The sequence below is a fragment of the Aethalodelphis obliquidens genome, unplaced genomic scaffold (genome assembly GCF_003676395.1).
Source record: "Aethalodelphis obliquidens isolate GAN/ISIS:26980383/991018 unplaced genomic scaffold, ASM367639v1 scaffold5, whole genome shotgun sequence".
Lineage (NCBI taxonomy): Eukaryota > Metazoa > Chordata > Mammalia > Artiodactyla > Delphinidae > Aethalodelphis > Aethalodelphis obliquidens.
Window position 1 is genome coordinate 31733509 of NW_020837949.1, and position 18691 is coordinate 31752199.

The 18691-nt window shown below is 40.1% G+C and overlaps 1 long non-coding RNA gene across 1 annotated transcript in view; it reads right to left on the bottom strand.

The window, feature by feature from the left end:
- Nucleotides 1–18005, bottom strand: part of LOC113618179 (uncharacterized) — a 59069-nt gene extending 41064 nt beyond the window's left edge. The window contains exon 1 of the long non-coding RNA XR_003431916.1: nt 17896–18005. This is a non-coding gene — a long non-coding RNA (uncharacterized LOC113618179). The remainder of the gene's footprint in view (nt 1–17895) is intronic.
- Nucleotides 18006–18691: the final 686 nt, after the last annotated feature.

An 18691-nucleotide genomic window follows, 5' to 3' on the forward strand; every position in this document is an offset into this window, starting at 1 on the left:
ATTGGTGCAGCCACTATGGAAAACAGTATGAAGTTTCCTCAAAAAATTAAAAATAGAATTATCATATGATCCGGCAATTCCACTTTGGGAATCTTAGAAAAACAAATAAAATTCATGGATAGAGCAAACAGATTGGTGATTGCCAGAGGTACGGGGTAGGGCATGGGTGGGTGAAATGGGTGAAGGTGGTCAAGAGGTACAGATTTCCAGTTACAAAATAAGTCAGTCCTGGGGATGTAATCTACAGCACGGTTACTATAATTAATAATACTTTACTATATGTCTGAAATTTACTAATAGAAGAGTTCTTAAAAGTTCTCACAGAAGGAAAAGAAATCACCATCTCAAAGAGTTATCTGCACCCCCATGTTCATTGAATTATTATTTACAATAGCCAAGATAGGGAAACAACCTAAGTGACCATCAGTGAATAAATGGATAAAGAAAACGTGGCATAGATACACAATGGCATATTATTCAGCCATAAAAAAAGAAGGAAATCTGCCATTTGTGCGACATGGATGGACCTTGAGGGGATTATGCTAAATGAAATAAGTCAAATAAAGAAAGACAAATACCATATGATCTCATGTATGTGTGGGACCATAAAAAAAACCAAAACCAAAAAACCTCCCATCAATACAGCAAACAGATTGGTGGTTGTCAGAAGCAGGGTAGGTAGGGGAGTAAAATGGGTGAAGGTGGTCAAAAGGTGGAAAATTCCAGTTATAAATTAAGCAAGCCCAGGAAATGTAATGTAGAGCATGTTGACTCTAATTAATAATACTCTATTATATATTTATAAGTTACTAATACAATAGTTCTTAAAAGTTCTCATCAAAAGAAAAAAGGTAATTACATGTGGTGATGGGTGTTACCTAAATTTGTGATCATTTCACAATATACATATACATGTATCGAATCATTATGTTGTACATCTAAAAACTAACACAATATGTCAATTATATTTAAATTTTGAAAAAAAGAAAAGAGAAAAAATCACTAGGAATTTCATACAGTAGCAAATGGACATTTTAAAAGATACCTTATTTATAATATCAGCAAAATTAAGAAAAAGTTAGAAATACCTTCAGTAAAATAAGTATGTGAGACATGTACACTGAAAACTGTAAAACAATGTGGGGGAAAAAAAGACGCAGAAAAATGGAGAGATATACTGTGCTAGTGGATGAAGAGAGCTAGTATTTTTTAGATATCCATTCTTCCCAAAATGACCCATAGATTCAAAGCAATCCCCATTAAACTCCCTGCACTTTTTAAAGAAATTTACAAGCTGAATCTAAAATTTATATGGAAATAGAAAGGACAAAATATAGCCAAACCAATTTTGAAAAGAAATTCAATGGGGAAAGGATAATCTTTACAATAAATGGTACTGATACAATTTTACATCAATATGTAAAAAACAAAAAGAAAAAAAACCCCTCAATCCTTACTTTACATCATATATAAAAATCAACTCAGATGGGGTATAGACCTAAATATAAGAGCTAAAAGTATGCAACTTCTGAAAGAAACCATACGCAAAAACCCTTAACTTCAGATTAGGCACAGATTTCTCAGGATGTAAAAAGCACTAACCATTGAATTTGACTGTTGGCTACTTTCAAGCTCCACCACTCCCCTTTCCCCTTACCCACATCTGGGCAAGATGATGAGAAAACTTGGATTCTCCTTCCGTTAGCACTGGTGAGAAGTTCAAATCATATAAGCCTCACCCATACAAAGGAATCATTACCCCAGCCCTACCACCTAACCACCGTAGAACCCCAAGTCCTCCCTGATTGAAGTCCACTTTTGGACTTGCGTGGGAGCCCACCCTGCTTTGTCTAGAAGACCTCATTATATAAGTAATAAACCTTTCATACCTTCTTGGTGGGGTGTGTGTGTTCATCAGTTTTGATATCTGAACCAAATATTGGGTGGAGGGTTCCTACTCCCTCTGTGGGGTGACCACAACATCATCTTCTTTCCCTCCCTTTGAGGTGCTAATATTAATTTATACCTCACTTAATCCTGTAAATACTTATAAAGTACTTCACCTTTAAACCTAATACTTACCCAAAGTACTTGGAGAGCATTACTGTACCAACTAATCCCTCATACAAGGTTCATGACTGGGCACTCATGCCAATCACAGAAATCTTGTGGTAGATATGTACGTACGTATTTCAGTATAAGCCTAACATCCTGTTAAGCTCACATCTACCAACTTCCCCATTCACTGGAGCATTTGCATTGCCAAGACGGATCATTATTTTACTCCTTCTCACACCTTCCTTAACAGATGTACTGCATAACCACTTTAGACTTTTCAAAAACGTGGCCCAGATTCATGGAAGCATATACTTTGGGGTAGACCTGAGATTGAATGCCTGCTTTTTAATTTCAAATCGAGCTACATTTCCCCTTGGGAATAGTCAACCTGTAAATTGTGGAATCTGACTAGTATAGTGTCTTTAAAGAGACATCAACAGACTTATGCTTCAGGGGACACAATTTACATTGAATTCCATGCGAATGGTGCCTCCTTTGGATTGTGAAAAATGTCCACCTGCCCAGAGTACCTGCCATTCATGTCCAAGCTGAGAAAAAGCCTATCCTAAATTAAAGATGTGTTGCTTTGAAGCCCCACATGAGTGACTCATTTATACCAAAGCAAAAGCCAAGATGTATGTTGCCAATATGACAGATGAAACGTATGAGTTTTGTTGGAATTTCTAAAAGAGTCATAATTCCTGACTTTTAATTGATATCTGAGTCTCAATCATCTGTGGGGCACTCAAGTATTTGCATTTTTATTGAAAACTTATTTTAAAAAGTCCTTTATCACCCAAAGCTAGAACCTCTAGTTGAGAAAATTAATTGGTGTGCTATACCCAAGCATGAAGAATTGGTCTCCTCCACACCAAGGTCTTTCCCAGCTGCTCTCAATCACACCCTGAGCTAGCCTAGCTGTCAAGTTGACTATTGGTCTTAGCTCTCATCAAATATTTTTTTTAACATCTTTATTGGAGTATAATTGCTTTACAATGGTGTGTTAGTTTCTGCTTTATAACAAAGTGAATCAGTTATACATATACATATGTTCCCATATCTCTTCCCTCTTGCGTCTCCCTCCCTCCCACCCTCCCTGTCCCACCCCCCTAGGTGGACACAAAGCACCGAGCTGATCTCCCTGTGCTATGCGGCTGCTTCCCACTAACTATCTATTTTACGTTTGGTAGTGTATATATGTCCATGCCACTCTCTTTGTCACAGCTTACCCTTCCCCCTCTCCATATCCTCAAGTCCATTCTATAGTAGGTCTGTGCCTTTATTCCTGTCTTGCCCCTAGGTTCTTCATGACTTATTTTTTTTAGATTCCATATATATGTGTTAGCATACAGTATTTATTTTTCTCTTTCTGACTTACTTCACTCTGTATGACATACTCTAGGTCCATCCACCTCACTACAAATAACTCAATTTCGTTTCTTTTTATGGCTGAGTAATATTCCATTGTATATATGTGCCACATCTTCTTTATCCATTCATCTGTTGATGGACACTTAGGTTGCTTCCATGTCCTGGCTATTGTACATAGAGCTGCAATGAACATTTTGGTACATGACTCTTTTTGAATTATGGTTTTCTCAGGGTATATGCCCAGTAGTGGGATTGCTAAGTCATATGGTAGTTCTATTTGTAGTTTTTTAAGGAACCTCCATACTGTTCTCCATAGTGGCTGTATCAATTTACATTCCCACCAACAGTGCAAGAGGGTTCCCTTTTCTCCACACCCTCTCCAGCATTTATTGTTTCAAGATTTTTTGATGATGGCCATTCTGACCGGTGTGAGATGATACCTCATTGTCGTTTTGATTTGCATTTCTCTAATGATTTATGATGTTGAGCATTCTTTCATGTGTTTGTTGGCAATCTGTATATCTTCTTTGGATAAATGTCTTAAGACCTTTCTTTTGGGCTTACTCTTTTCTCCAGCTCAATTCTATAGTTCTTAACTTGTGATGATAGCTCCATTTTTTAAAAAAAAAGCATATCAGAAGGTTCATTTATGCTAGCAACCTGATTCTATCTCGTTTTTTCTAACTGATCCTTGCTACTTCCAAGAATTCATTCATTCTCTAAGCAACACCACAAGGCTTGATGTAAACATACAGAAAGTACTGGAAGCAACTTGATATCCAGTATGACTTCTTCTAAATCATAAGGGATTAAACTTCTTTAAACAGACGGGAGAGTTCAACAATGAGTTAGAAACCTTGCACTCTTCTAGTTAATATTCAGTATCAAAGACAGCACACAACCTCATGACTCCAGGCAGAACCGTGCTTGCTATAGGATATGTTCCATGAAAGTCATTGTACTGATTTTTATCAAAGAAACTCGGGGCTAGTCATGCCTATTTAATACCAAAATATCTAGCCAATTCATCACTGAAATAGAATTTTAAACAGAGACCTTTAAGGACTACTTATGCAAGTCTGTAGTTTTACAAAATTTGGAACCAATGTCTACAGAGTAAGTGATTTGTTTCAGGTAACAAAACTACTTAGTGGCAAATAAGACTAAAATCCAGATTTTATGACTCATACTGCAGCAGTCTTTAATCATGATCCTTTCTTTTTACCGGCCCCAAAGCCATCCCTTTGACCGCTTCTTCTGGTAACGCACCCGATTTTCCTTGGGAAACAATTTCTCCCCTTTTCTGTCAAGTGGATCAGACAGAGCTGACTCCCTCTCCAGTGCCAAGAGTTGGCATGTGACCCAGTTCAGGCCAATCAGAGCCAAGGACACTCAATTCTATGACTATGTTTCTGGTTCACATAGAGGTATTCTCCCCACCACTAAGGTTGTTGAGAGGATAGATTGTACATCTGGAGCTGCTGGCAGCCACCCTGCCACCTTAAGGAGCAAGCCTGCCTTAGAATGGAGTCAACCAAGAAAGGCAGAGGGCACAAGACTGAACCTTGGTGATAGTGTTTGAGCATCTAATCTGGCAGTGCTTAAGAACCCTGGGTTCACATGAGCCAATACATTCCCATTTTGCTTAAGTCAGCGTGAGTCAGACTTCTGTCTCTTGTGATTGGAAATTCTAAGTAATATAACTTCCAACTATACCATGCCATACATGATCACGTTTTGTAAAAAAGGAAAGAAAGCCTATCTAAAACTAACCAGGCATTCTCTAATCATAGCACAGATCTCTTTTCCTTCTCAATGTTATGCTTTGATACTATGTAGAGTGCTAAAAAATATATTTTGTTCTGCTTTAATTTTGAAGTAAATGGTACGTTTAGTCACAGGTGCTGATCCAACTGGAGTGCAGAGAACAGAACCCAGTGTCTGTTTCTCCACACCAAGGGACTGAAACAGGGAAATCCAAGCCAGAGAATATATTAAAAAAAAAACATTTTTAAAATCTTCTTACAGAACGCTATGTATTTTAAAAAGCCAAAAAACCAGTAACCGTGAAGAGACAGAGAGTAGATTAGCAGTTGCTTAGGCCTAGGGGAGATAGAGGGGTTGAGGGAGGTAATAGCTAAAGGTGTAGGGTTTCTTTTTGAGGTGCTAAGAATATCTCAAATTGATTTTTTTAGGGTTTCATAATTCTAAATACACTAAAAACCATTGAATTGTAGTGGTTTCAAATGGAAGAATTGTACGACATCCTACCTATATATGAATTATATCTCGGTAAAGTTGTTACCAAAATAAAATAAAATAAAATAAAAAGTTGCAGTCTAAGGATTGTACTCTTTCAAGGACCACACGGAATTGTTTTCCTTTTAATGTGGCAATGATATTGTAAAATTTTCTATAGAAAAAAATAGAAAGATAATTCAGTTTTTACTGTAGCAGAGTTTTTCAGACTTTAATTATTGCTGCTTCTGGCTGTGGGCAGGATGGGCCAGCTGGTCATATAGGCTAAGTCACCGTGGTCTGGCTCAGAGAGCAAAGCAGTGACTCATTCAGATTCTTCTCCTTGGGGCCTTGGGGCAAAAACAAGATTTGATCCTGGATGAGGTCTATTGGTCTGGGGTAATCAAAGCTTCTGGATAACAACACTGTATCTCTTATCACATGCTGTGGCTATTGTGTTAACCTGCAACCACTGAGGAGAATATTTGGAGGTTTGGAATGGGTCAGTATAAGAGAATATCCATGAACTTAAGCTTCACGGTAAATTCCTTTGACATATTTCTAACCCTAAGCCTGGAACTAGCCATTCACCTAAATTATAAAATTCTCTAAGAGTGAGTAAGACGAAGGGGAAAGGAAGAGGCCCCAGCTTCCAAGGTTTATGTTATGATGAAGTTCAGGGACCAACTTGGACATAATCCACCAATGGGCTTCAGTGGTCTATAAATTGGTCATTTTGAGGCACTGATCAAGTAATCCTTTTATCATACATTATAGGTGAGAATAAGGTTGTCTAAAGGTAGGATGTCAGCCCAATGTCACAAGTAACTGAGCAGTCACAAGCAAACTTGAGAGGTGGTTGAATATTATGTGAACTTCCTATAACCATGGGTCAATTATCCATGTCTTAGATGTTTGTCAAGGCAGCATGGAAAGTGGGCTTTCCATGCTTATCTACCTGGCACTTAACACAATGAAAAGGATGGCTGTAAGCTGTTTGGAAAATATTTTGAGAAGGCTTGTCAAATTCTGGTTCTAGAGGATTATTGGATCAAAGATGCAATCACTTGTTGAAATGGAGCTCTAAATGGCCTTTGTGTGCAGAACCAGACAGCCAGAGACTCTGCATATTGAAAGCTAAAATAGTAAGAACCTTAAATCCAAGGAGGGGCAGCTCACCTCCCCAACCCTCAAAGAATAAAATAAAGTGCAAAGAAAACACTTAGAGTTAGACCTATGGATAATTAAAAAGAGTTTTCATATGTGGTGGAGAAGACTGTCACATGGAAAGTTCTACCACATCTAATAGAAGAGTAAGCCTCCCTCAGAGTCCTTTTCTCAGCTACTCTAAGGTCCTATCCATCTGCATCTTCCTTTCCTTTATGACATTAAGTTTCCAGCCTTTTCGCCAACACTAACAAACTCCACTTTTTTCTGAAGTGGCAACAGCCCAGTTTGCTATGTGGGAGGAAAGTAGATCTTAATAACCTTAAAAGTAGATACTGTTAATACAAAAGGATTATTCAAATAAATCCACTCTGTTCTGTTGACCTTGTCAAAGTTTCCTCAAAGAAGATGTCTTTTCCTCTGAAGGAACAGAACCCTGAGAGACCAATGGTAGCTACATAACAAGCAGAAATTGGAGCTGAAATCTAGGTCCTCAGAGTTTACCTCTAAATAGAGAGAAAAATATTAACCTTCAGAAAAGATGAAAAATCACTAATTATGAAACATCTAAGTACTGGTTATCTGAGTAAATCACCAGAAAAGTCTCTTGGAGGGGCTTATCACGTTGGCAAGGGCTCTATGACTTTAATGTCATTCACAACTGTTTACTGATATTTCTGTATGACATTGTGAAGCCTGGAGTGAATTAATCAAGTGTGAAGAGTCTTAAACATGTTTTCTTGACTGGAGTCTACTGTGTAGCATTAACAGTGAAGATAATTCAGCTGGGCATATCTTGATGGACTGTATTAAGCTTCATCGGAAGAACTTAGCAATAGCACTGAATAACCTCCATTCTGTACAGTAAGTACATTTCCCTCCATTCTGTAGAGTAAGTACGTTCTGTACAGCAATTCATTTTTACCTTATAAGGTAGAGGCCCTGATTATACAATATTATACTTGTATCCTCCAGTAGTTTTTATCCCAAGTTACTGAGAAGACAGAAGAGGCTTATTAATGAGGGGGAAATTTTTTAAACGGTTCCACATATTATGACTAGCTGGAGTCTCAAACGTTTGGAAATGAACAAAAGGACCCAAGTGAAGAAATGCTATAGACTGAATTTGTGTCTCCTCAAATTCTTATGTTGAAACCTAATCCCCAATGTGATGGTTTTAGGAGGTAGGGACTTAAGGAAGTGATTAGGTCATGAAGGTAGGTTTCTCCTGAATGGGATTAGTGCCCATATAAAAGAGACCACAGAGTCCTCCTTTGCCCCTTCTGCCATGTGAGGACACAGGGGAAAAAACAGCTGTCTATGAACCAGGCCCTCACCAGACATGATTCTGCCAGTGACTTGATCTTGGACTCAGCAGACTTCAGAACTGTGAGAAATCAATTTCTGTTGTTTATAAACCACCCACTCTATGCTATTTTTGTTTTAGCAGCCCAAACAGACTAATAATCAACATTCAGGATTAGCTTATTTACTGGTTAAGGTGAATTAGATAATATAGCAGGGCTACCTCCCTCCTTTCCTCTCCAAACCCAGACCTTGACTGATTTACAGACTCATTGGCAGGTAAGATAACTAAGTGAATAACTAAGACGCTACACCAAGACTACTATGTACCAAGTATATGTAGTTTCCTGCCCACAAAGTTATCACTGCCTAGCAGAGGGAAATACCTTGGTGCAATATGGCATTGTGCAAATGTGCAAAATTTGAAAATGTGCAGGAAGTGCAAAATGCAGCAGCATCTGTTAAGCTTGGGAAATAGGGGAGAGATCCCCAAAGCTTGAGGAGTGTATGAACAACAGATTTACCCAACTGTGTTTGAAACTGGGCATATGAGACACTAGATTTAAAGAGTGACTGAGCAGTTGATTAGCAATCTAGACATGAGGTGGTCACCATTTGGCCCGGATCAAGGTCCTGAATCAGAAGATGACAAATGGGAGAAGGGTCGGCACCTGGTGCTATTTTAGACATTGAAGATAATAACCCAGCCACAACTCTATCCACTCTATGAGTCCCAACCCAAAGCCACCTCCACAAAGGCTTTCTTGACCTACCTACCATCCCTACTATCTCCTGTCCGGGTGGCTCTATACCTCTTCTGACATCCCGTAGATTTTATTTGTACCTCTCTTATGCCACCTATCATAGCCTCCCTTGTTCAAAATTACACATTCCTTGAGGGCAGAAAACCATGTTTATATCTCCCTCTGTTCAAAATTACACATTCCTTGAGGGCAGAAAACCATGTTTATATCTCCCTCTGTGCTGTATACATAGCAAGAGATATATATATATATACACATATATATGTGTGTATATATATATATGTATATATATATATTTGCATTTAATTAAATGAGGGACAACTTACTAATAACTTAAAGTCTCAATGTGACTCTGCCTTGGAACCAGGCATGACATTCACAGTAAAGGGATCAGTCACAAGATCATCCTTCTCTATTCTTACTACATCCCTCCAGAGGAAAGCACATTTGTGCCTTGTTAGTTCACTACACAACACAGTCCATTAAGTTTCCATTCTCAGTGATACCTTGTGTGGCACAAAATCATTTATCTTCTCAGTTTCTGCTGTTCCAAACCTTCATCACACAGGTCCCTTCCCCAATTCTGTTCTCTCCTCTTTTTTCATTTTAGCCAGATTAAAACGTAAAGCTCCATACTTCAAAGAAAAATGAGGCTGCCAGCTGAGACCTCCCTTATCTTCCTGTTCTCATTTCTTGACATCCAAACACAGCCACAGTTGTAGCAACATTTTACCATGAAAATGCACTGCCCAGATTTCCTGCTGCAGCAAGCAGAATCCCTGAGGACTCCAGCTGCTGCCCCTAGGGGTCCACCCCTTCATTGGGTTGAGGCCACACTGCCCATAGGCTGCCCCTCAGCCAGGGAGTGAGCATGGAAGGGATACTGACCGGCCCATTCCTATGAGACATAGAACTTCTTTAACTAGAGACTTTGACACTCCATAGGCACTCCATAGGCCTGGCCCAAACTTCCTTGGAACTGTGTTAGAGAAGAGATACTTCCTGCCTAATCCTCCTTTCTTCCCCTTTCTTTCACACGTGTCAGATCTCCACCGAAGTCTGAAAGCTCTCCCTACTTACACTTGCTCCTTATCCTTCACAAGTGTTTTCCCCAGTGACTCTTACACATCCAATCACATCTTGGTGTCTGCTTCTTGGAGAACCCAAACTAACATACTTATCACAAAATGAGGTTTTCCCTTTCACCTGCACAACTGCCCAGGACCTAGCTCCTTCAGTGACCTGTTTGGTCTCCTTTATCTTCCCTCATTGTAGTTCTTTCCCTTTAAGCCCACATGTAAGCTCAAAAAGCCCTCATTAAAAAATGAAAAGGACCACCTCTAGCAACTGACATCTCTTCCCATGTCTTCTCATCCAACCTTTTCCTCCCCTCCTTTATTCTTTAATCAACTAAAATGGGCTCTGTGCTCATTCTATTAGTGGAACTGCTATCCCTAAAATCACCCATGACCTTCTAACTTCCAGAACCAATGGGCAGATTTTAAGCCTTGAGTTACTACATTTCCATGCTGTATTTGGCACTATTGGTCATGCCTCTCCTTCCCCTCCTGCCTCCACCACCACGACAAAGGCTTTCTCCTTCCATGGTCCCCCCAGAACACCAAGCTCTTCCAGTCTTCTTTCTACTCCAGTGGCTGCTTCTCAGCTTCCCTCACTGGAACCTCTATCTGTTCAAGTCAAAAGTTCAAGCACAGCCTCCCTTTGCACTTGTTTTTCTGCTCACTAAACTCTTCCTGAAGAATCTTATCCACTCCCATGGTGTTAACAACCTATATGCTAATGATTACCAAAAATTCATATCTGTACTGTGGGTTGTAAATACTTAGATCTATTTGTGAAATGATGACAGACAATTGCCTTGAAGTTGACATGGCCACATCTGAACCTACTCCTTCTTTACCTTCATATGCTTTTATTCTTGTTCCTTATCTCAGGTGTCAGGAGCATAAAGACACAAACCTGCAAGTCACCCTTACTTTTTCCCTGCAGTTAGAAACAGCATGGATGATAGTTTCTAGCATAAAATGCTGAGCGGGAGAGCTAGAGTGTCCTGTATATAAAAGATAGGAAACCCAGAAAGAAGATGACAAGAGAAAAGCAGAAAAATAAAGTTGAACACAATAAAAATAAAAATTGGAAGGGCTACCTGTTCACTTCTCTGCCTTTAGACAAATAGAGAAATAGTCTTATCCCCAATTTACCGATGAATAGCTTAGACCCCGAGTGATTAACCCAAGGTCACCCAGCAAGTCTGTTGTAAAAGGGAAACTAAGACCCAGGATTCTGGTGTATTAGTGCAGTGCACCTCATGCTACAAGATGGTGGCTGAAGGGTGACAGGGAATAAATGTACTGGAGGCCAGGTCTTTCAGCAGAGGCTGCCCTACAACAATGGGACACACACATCTTTCAGAGAAAGCTCACTCTCCTCACTCCATGCATCTCTGAACACAGAGCTTAATCTCAAACACTTTCTGGCAGACAATATAGCATCTGTAGAAACAGATCAAAAGGCAACTTCATCTCCTCTGCTTATTACCTGAAAAAAAAATCAGTGTTGTCTCCTGATGATAACCCACCCCACTACCACCAAGTTTGAGAAGCCACTTGGGCAAGTTAGTCTCCTAAAATCCATGGACATCTGGGAACATCATTTCATCACAGCAATTTCACTGGCTGCAAGAAAATCATGGTGGATGGAATTCTGGCTGCCCTAAACCTGACAAAACAAATTTCAGAGAATTACACACTATCTGACCAAACATGATCATTGATTTCATTGAGATGTTGGAGAACGTGCTGAAGTTATTACAAATTCAATATTTAAAAGTGTACCAAATCACAATATTGTAGAGTGGGCTCACAGCAGATTCTAGAATTAGGACTTTTTAATGAACATTTTGCCCAGCCATGCAAATAAGCACACTAAATTCACCAATGCTTAGAAAAAGAACTTTTACACATGGGTAATAATATTGTGTACTGACATTCAACACAGGAGGCCCTGTGAACATTTCACCTGAATTAATCTTCTACAATCCTATGAGGGTTATTACTTTTTTGCATATGAAGGAAAGAAAGGCTGGAATTACAATTCGGGCATTTCTAACCTCAAACATCTTGCTTTCCACTGTGTTCCAAGACTGGCTATAAAAGAATGATCCTTTGGTCAATGATCCAATCCGAGGCTTACGTTTAATTATAGCTGACCACAACCATATCCTCTTCATCTCTCACCTCCTTACACACGCACACAAAGTGCAGAAGTGACATGGGAGCTACTTTCCTCACTTAGCCAGCCCAAATATTTACCTAGCTCAGCTCTGTTGACAAATTTGTACTGTCACATTAAGACATTTTGGCCGGATAGCAGCTTGAGGCTAAGGCTACTATAGGATTCTAGATTAGGTACAATCCTCTTCAAATTCATCCCTATGTAAACACTATCTTTATTTTCTTCATTTGCTTACACAAACCTACTCAAATGTAGACAGGTTTTATAGGGGTGTAATTTTTCAACTTTATTGAGAAAGGACTTATGTAAAATGAACTACATTCAACGTACAATTCCATGAGTTTTAACGGTTGTATATACCCATGAAATCATCACTACAATTAAGATACAAAACATTTCTATCACCACATAATGGGTTTTTTAAATAATTTTAGATTGTTATATAGTATTACACTTTCTACTTACATATTATTTCTGTAGGCCAGTCTACCACTCAAAATAATGTATTGTGGACATTTTTCTAAGTCAAATACAAATCCAACACATTCTTTTTAATAGCTGCATAGAAGTCCATCTTATATATGTACCATAATTTATTCATCCATTTCCCTGTTGATGGGCTTTATTCAGATTGTTTCAGGGTTTCTTTTTCCCCCTCATATTAAATCCTGTATTTTATCTCCTGCTGTTTGTACTAAAGTCATTGGTAAGATGTGACTTTTTTTTTTTTTTTTTTAGCTGCACTGGGTCTCCGTTGCTGCGCACGGGCTTTCTCTAGTTGTGGCGAGTGGGGACTACTCTTCATTGCAGTGCACAGCCTTCTCATTGCGGTGGTTTCTCTTGTTGTGGAGCACGGGCTCTAGGCATGTGGGCTTCAGTAGTTGTGGCTCACGGGCTCTAGAGCACAGGCTCAGTAGTTGTGGCACACGGGCTTAGTTGCTCCACGGCATGTGGAATTTTCCCGGACCAGGGATCAAATCCGTGTCTCCTGCATTGGCAGGTGGATTTTTAACCACTGCACCACCAGGGAAGTCCAAGATGTGACTTCTTTTTCCTTAAAAGAAACTTGGGGTTTGAGTCATGGGTGTATTTTCCTTCCACTTACTTTCTTAGGTTGCATACAAGGAAAGCCTTATCATTCAACTGTTCATTTAATCACCTAATCCACAATATTACCAGCAATCAGAACAGATTTGTAATTCATGAGCAAAGAAGAGAGATCTCGCTTCACTGAGAAAATAGACAATTTTGTGAAACATTAGCCATTTATCTGTCAAAGTGGGTCATTATATATTGAACCACAGTAAGAAGCCACTATGTAGCTTCAATTCTTTTCATTTGTGCTTTAATAAAGCTTTTTCGTATCAGGTGTAAGTTTCATCCAAATTTTGCTATATTTCAATTTGCTTTTGACAAAACTAAGTATACGAAAATATTAATCAGGAGAATTAGAAGAATGAAGTTAGAATGCACAGTCAGCCCAAATTTTTTTTTAATTAAAAAGTCAATAATTGAGAAAACAGTGAAGGAGATTGTTTCAGTTTTTTGAATGTTGTTTCTACTATTATAATCAACGGCACAGTAAAATCTTTACACTCTGTATTTAAGTATTAATAATTTTGTTTCTATAGGACAGATTCCTGGAAATGGTCTTGCTGTGGGAAAGGCATAGATGTTTTAGAGTTAGTTGTAATGCTTTGCAGAGGGACATCCTCTAAATGATCATATCTCACAAAGTGGTCACTGCTTCGTCTTACATTGAGGAATGTTGTGCCTTACAATGGCAGTGGGAGCCCACGATCCACAAACAGCGACTTCAGGGGCCAGGGACAGTATCCTGTTCCTGGAAGGCAGCCACAGAGCCTCGTGTCCCCGCTGGTACTCTGAAGAAGTTCAGGAAATGAAGACAGGACCCACAGGGGCCCACCTGACGCTGCCCTGCCTCTTTCCCTTTGATTGCTACGGTGCATCTGATGGCTTCCCAGGCTGGAATCATCAAGGTTCTAGCTGTCCTTTCTTTCCTTCAACACACTGGGCTTAAGGCTTTCCAATTTCTGTTCCCTCAAGGTTTTTAGAAGGCCGGCTACTTCTGGTCATTCATGTATGAGCTAAGATGTCACCTCCTCAGGGAGACCTTGCCTGGTTACTAGCAGCCTAACAGAATTACCTTCCTGCACACCCCTCCTCTCCTTCATGCCAAGTTTACCTCACAGCACTTTTCATTATCTGAATTCCATTGGCTCTGTAGTCAAAATCCCTCCCAAACCTGAGTCCCTTTCCACCCATTACTCACAATAGCCAAGGGAGGGGGGACTTCCCTGGTGGCGCAGTGGTAAAGAATCCGCCTGCCAATGCAGGGGACATGGGTTCAATCCCTGGCCCGGGAAAAATCCCACATGCTGCAGAGCAACTAAGCCTGTGAGCCACAACTATTGAGCCTGCGCTCTAGAGCCACGAGCCACAACTACTGAGCCCATGTGCCACAACTACTGAAGCCCACGCAGCTAGAGCCCAATCTCCACAACAAGAGAAGCCACGACAATAAGAAGTCCGCGCACCGCAACGAAGAGTAGCCCCTGCTCGCCCCAACTAGAGAAAGCCCGTGCACAGCAACGAAGATCCAACACAGCCAAAAATAAAAATAAATAAAAAATAAATAAAAATTTTTAATAATGGCCAAGGGGGTTCCCTATCAAACCCAAGTAAATTCAAATTACTCTCCTGCTCAAAACCCACAGACTGCTTTCCAGAGGTTTAGAGCCATAGTATCTTTCGATGGTTTACCAGGCTCTATCTGAGCCCCAGGCTACCACTGCTCAATCCTTTTCTTTCCATTCTTTCCTGGTTGACTCCACAGTGGCCTCCTGCTGTTTCTAAATGTACCAGGAACTTCCTTTACCTCCAGTCCCTCCCACTAGAACACTGAACTTACACATTCAGGAGACTCATATCCTGGCTTCCTTCAGGCTCAGAACAAAAGAACTCCCTGCACCACTTTGCTCTGCCTTTTATTTCTTCATGGCATTTATCACTAGCTAAAATTATTTTGCTTCCTTAATTTATGAATTGTTTTTCTACCAATGGAAAGTAAGTTCTATGAGGGCATGGACTTTTGCTCTTTCTTCCCCTTCTTCATCCTCAGTGACCGGCACATAGTCAGTTCTCAAAATATATTGCCGGTGAGCCCAGTGAAATTGTACTTGTATCTCTCTCCCCCAACTAGAATGTAAGCTCCTTGAGAACAAGGACCTCGTGTCTCTGGTTCTTCACTGTCTTCCTAGTGCCCACCACTGTCTGTGGCCTCTGACAGACTCTCAATAAGTATTTGTTAAATGAATGGAAGTGTGGCAGTTGGGAATGTGATGGTGATTATTTCTGTCTAGGTATTTGTTTGAACCACATTTAGTTTAAAAGGATTTAGCATATTAAGAAGAATATCTTCAAGACTACTTGTACTGAGTTGAATAGTGTCTGTCCAAAATTCACTTGAACTTACGAGTGTGACCTTATTTGGAAATAGGGTCTTGGCAGAAGTGATCACATTAAGTTGAGGACGAAGGTGGTGGCACTTAATCCAGTGCCCGGTGCCCTTATAAGAGGGAAATGCCGATACACAAAGATACGCAGGGAGAACGGCATGTGATAAAGGAGACAGAGGCTACAGTGATGCATTTGCAAGCCGAGAACACCAAGGATTGCTGGCACCTACCAGAAGCTAGGAAGAAGCAAGGAAGTCTCCTCCCCTAGAGCCTTCAGAGAACATGGCCCTGCCAACACCTTGATCTTGGACTTCTAGAACTTCTAGAACTCTGAGAGTAAGTTTCTGTTGTTTTAATCCACCCAGTTTGTGTTACTTTGTTTTAGCATCCCTAGGAAACTTATAATACACCGTCTCTCTTTTTTAAAAAAATGTTATTAATCAAAAGATATAATGGTGTCAATATCAAAAAACAGTTAAGAGTTTGATAGTGGTTTAGAAGTCCCTCCATTTTGAATGTTGGAGATTCTATAAAAGACAAGATTGTTCAAGGTGAGAAACTAATGACAAACTGGCTTGGCCTGTTAAACATTTGCCTGAAGAAATGAGAATCTATTTCCAGGGAAATCAGTGCTCAGTGTAACAGCTGGTGAGGTGAGCAAACACACATTGCTATTAGCTTTACTGACAGAAAGTCAAGAACACAGAAGTAGTTGAGTCATATGAATGTATCCTGAGACAGCCTCTAGGAAAGCCAAGATTTATGTAACATGTAACACACCTAGACAGCTACACACTCATTAAACAGCAGTATGTAAGGAATGATGCTTACTTGGCCTACACTCATTGGGTAAAACAATCTTAACTGAAATTATCAGTTGACGTTATAGATATATATCACTAACAATACCTGAAGGGGTTCCTTCACCCAAGACATTAAAAAACATTGAGAAAATTAAGCCTATCCTATGGAAAAGTAACTTCATATATGTAGAGAAAAACACCCCCATGTCTGTCCCCACACTCCGTCTAACCCAGCAAACATATGAGGCTTAATTAGGAGAGAAAGTTAAGGCCAATCTGGATGGAGAAGTCTGGATTCCAGGAGAGAGCAGGCATAATATTCAGGTCTCATGGGATACTTCACGATATTTTGTGACACTGCAGAGAATGAGGAAGGAAAAAACAATTCCTTGTCTCTCCTGGGAACAAAGCAAGTTTTACTCCTTACTGGGAATTTCTGCTCAAGCATATGAGAAAGGAAAAAGTGGAAATGGTCACAGTCCTTCTTATAGAAGTTTCTGATTCTCTTGTGTTAAATAATACGAAATTGTTCTTTTTGTCCGGCAAAAATGGTCAATACCAGCAATATCATATGGTTCGACATAATGCATTCCACCTGGATTTGCGGGGGAGGTGCTTTTCTTCTCTGATCCTTTGGGTGGAGGGTTAACTTCCACATTGAAAAGTGAGGATCTTCCCAGGGTGCATCACACTATTAAACAAGTCCCCCGATGCAGCGCCTGGGCATTTAACTCTTTCACCTTTCTATGCCACATTAGCAAAGCTCAATAATCCTTAATTTCAGGAAAAAGGATGCTTAAGTCAAACCTAGAAGATGGAATTGCTTTATATTTTTTTCCTCTAACTTGTGTATCATTTTTTTTTTTAACGTAAAATGCCAGTGCATGGTAGTATTTTAATTACAACAACCGTTTGGGTTTTAAAAGTGCATGAAAATAGACTCTATTCTCTCTGAGCTCTTCTCCAACTAAAGCCAAGTCTGAAGAGGTGTCAGGGTCCACCTGGGGCTGCACTCCAAAGGGAAGCAGCCTGCCTAGGGACAGCTGATGGTCTCATATGTGCCGTTGGCCATGCTAACCTAATGTAGTGGTGCACGGTCACACTGGCCATCACTGTTCATTAGAGGTAATAAAACTGATCACTGAAATAAGGCTGTTTTTATTATTTTTGTCTTCATAGCAAAAAAGCTTGAAAACAATAACCCATTTGTCCTGAGGGAGAGATAGAAGACAACCTCCTAGGCTCTGAGAGGATACACTGAACAGCAACAGGTGGAAATCATAAGGTAAATACCAACCAAGAAGTACCTGCAGGAGAGTTGCTTATTTAACATTTATTGAGAACATTCTGCCAACCCCTCAGCTTTGTATCAGTTAGTCCCTGAGGTACTACTTGACATGGTTACTCTAAAGAAAAACCCATCCACTATGAGAGACCGTGCACAGGCCAACCTACCTTTTCCCGCTGCTTCCCAGAGGCGAAGATCTCACTGGATCCAGGCAATAACGTTTCAGGAAGATCCATCACACATTCCTTCGGGGCCTCTCGTGTTTGCCGTGGGTTCTTATAACCTAGACAGCAAGAGCCACGAAAAGAAAGTGTGGTGGGAGCTGACAAGATAATGTAATGGAAGTTTTTCCAACAAATAAGATGTGTGTTCAAATAAAAGGAAAAGAACCAAGCTCTCTGAAAACTACATGAACAACAATATAAAAGGTAAGGTCAGAAGTAGAGCCAAAATAAGTTTTTTAAAAATGCTGAGGGCTTCCCTGGTGGCGCAGCGGTTGAGAGTCCGCCTGCCGATGCAGGGGACACGGGTTCTGTGCCCTGGTCCGGGAAGATCCCACATGCCGCGGAGTGGCTGGGCCCGTGAGCCATGGCCGCTGAGCCTGCGCGTCCGGAGCCTGTGCTTCGCAACGGGAGAGGCCACAACAGTGAGAGGCCCGCGTACCGCAAAAAAAAAAAAAAATTGCTGAGAAGATAAACATAATGCCAGCTGGTTGTGTTGATCTGTCTTCCTTCATAAGGGTTTTCTCTCTTCTTGATTCAATATAAGCATTGTTCTGACCCTTTCCAAATCCAAAGAGAAAAGTAAAATGTAATCATCATGTTTTACGTGTCTTTCCTGGAGCTGTATTCAAGATTTGTGTAGAGCATGTTATTGAAATATTGGCTTTTTTCTTTACCTTAATAGAAGAGTCTATTATAATAAAAGACCTGGTATCGATAAACATTAAAAAAAAATCCTCCA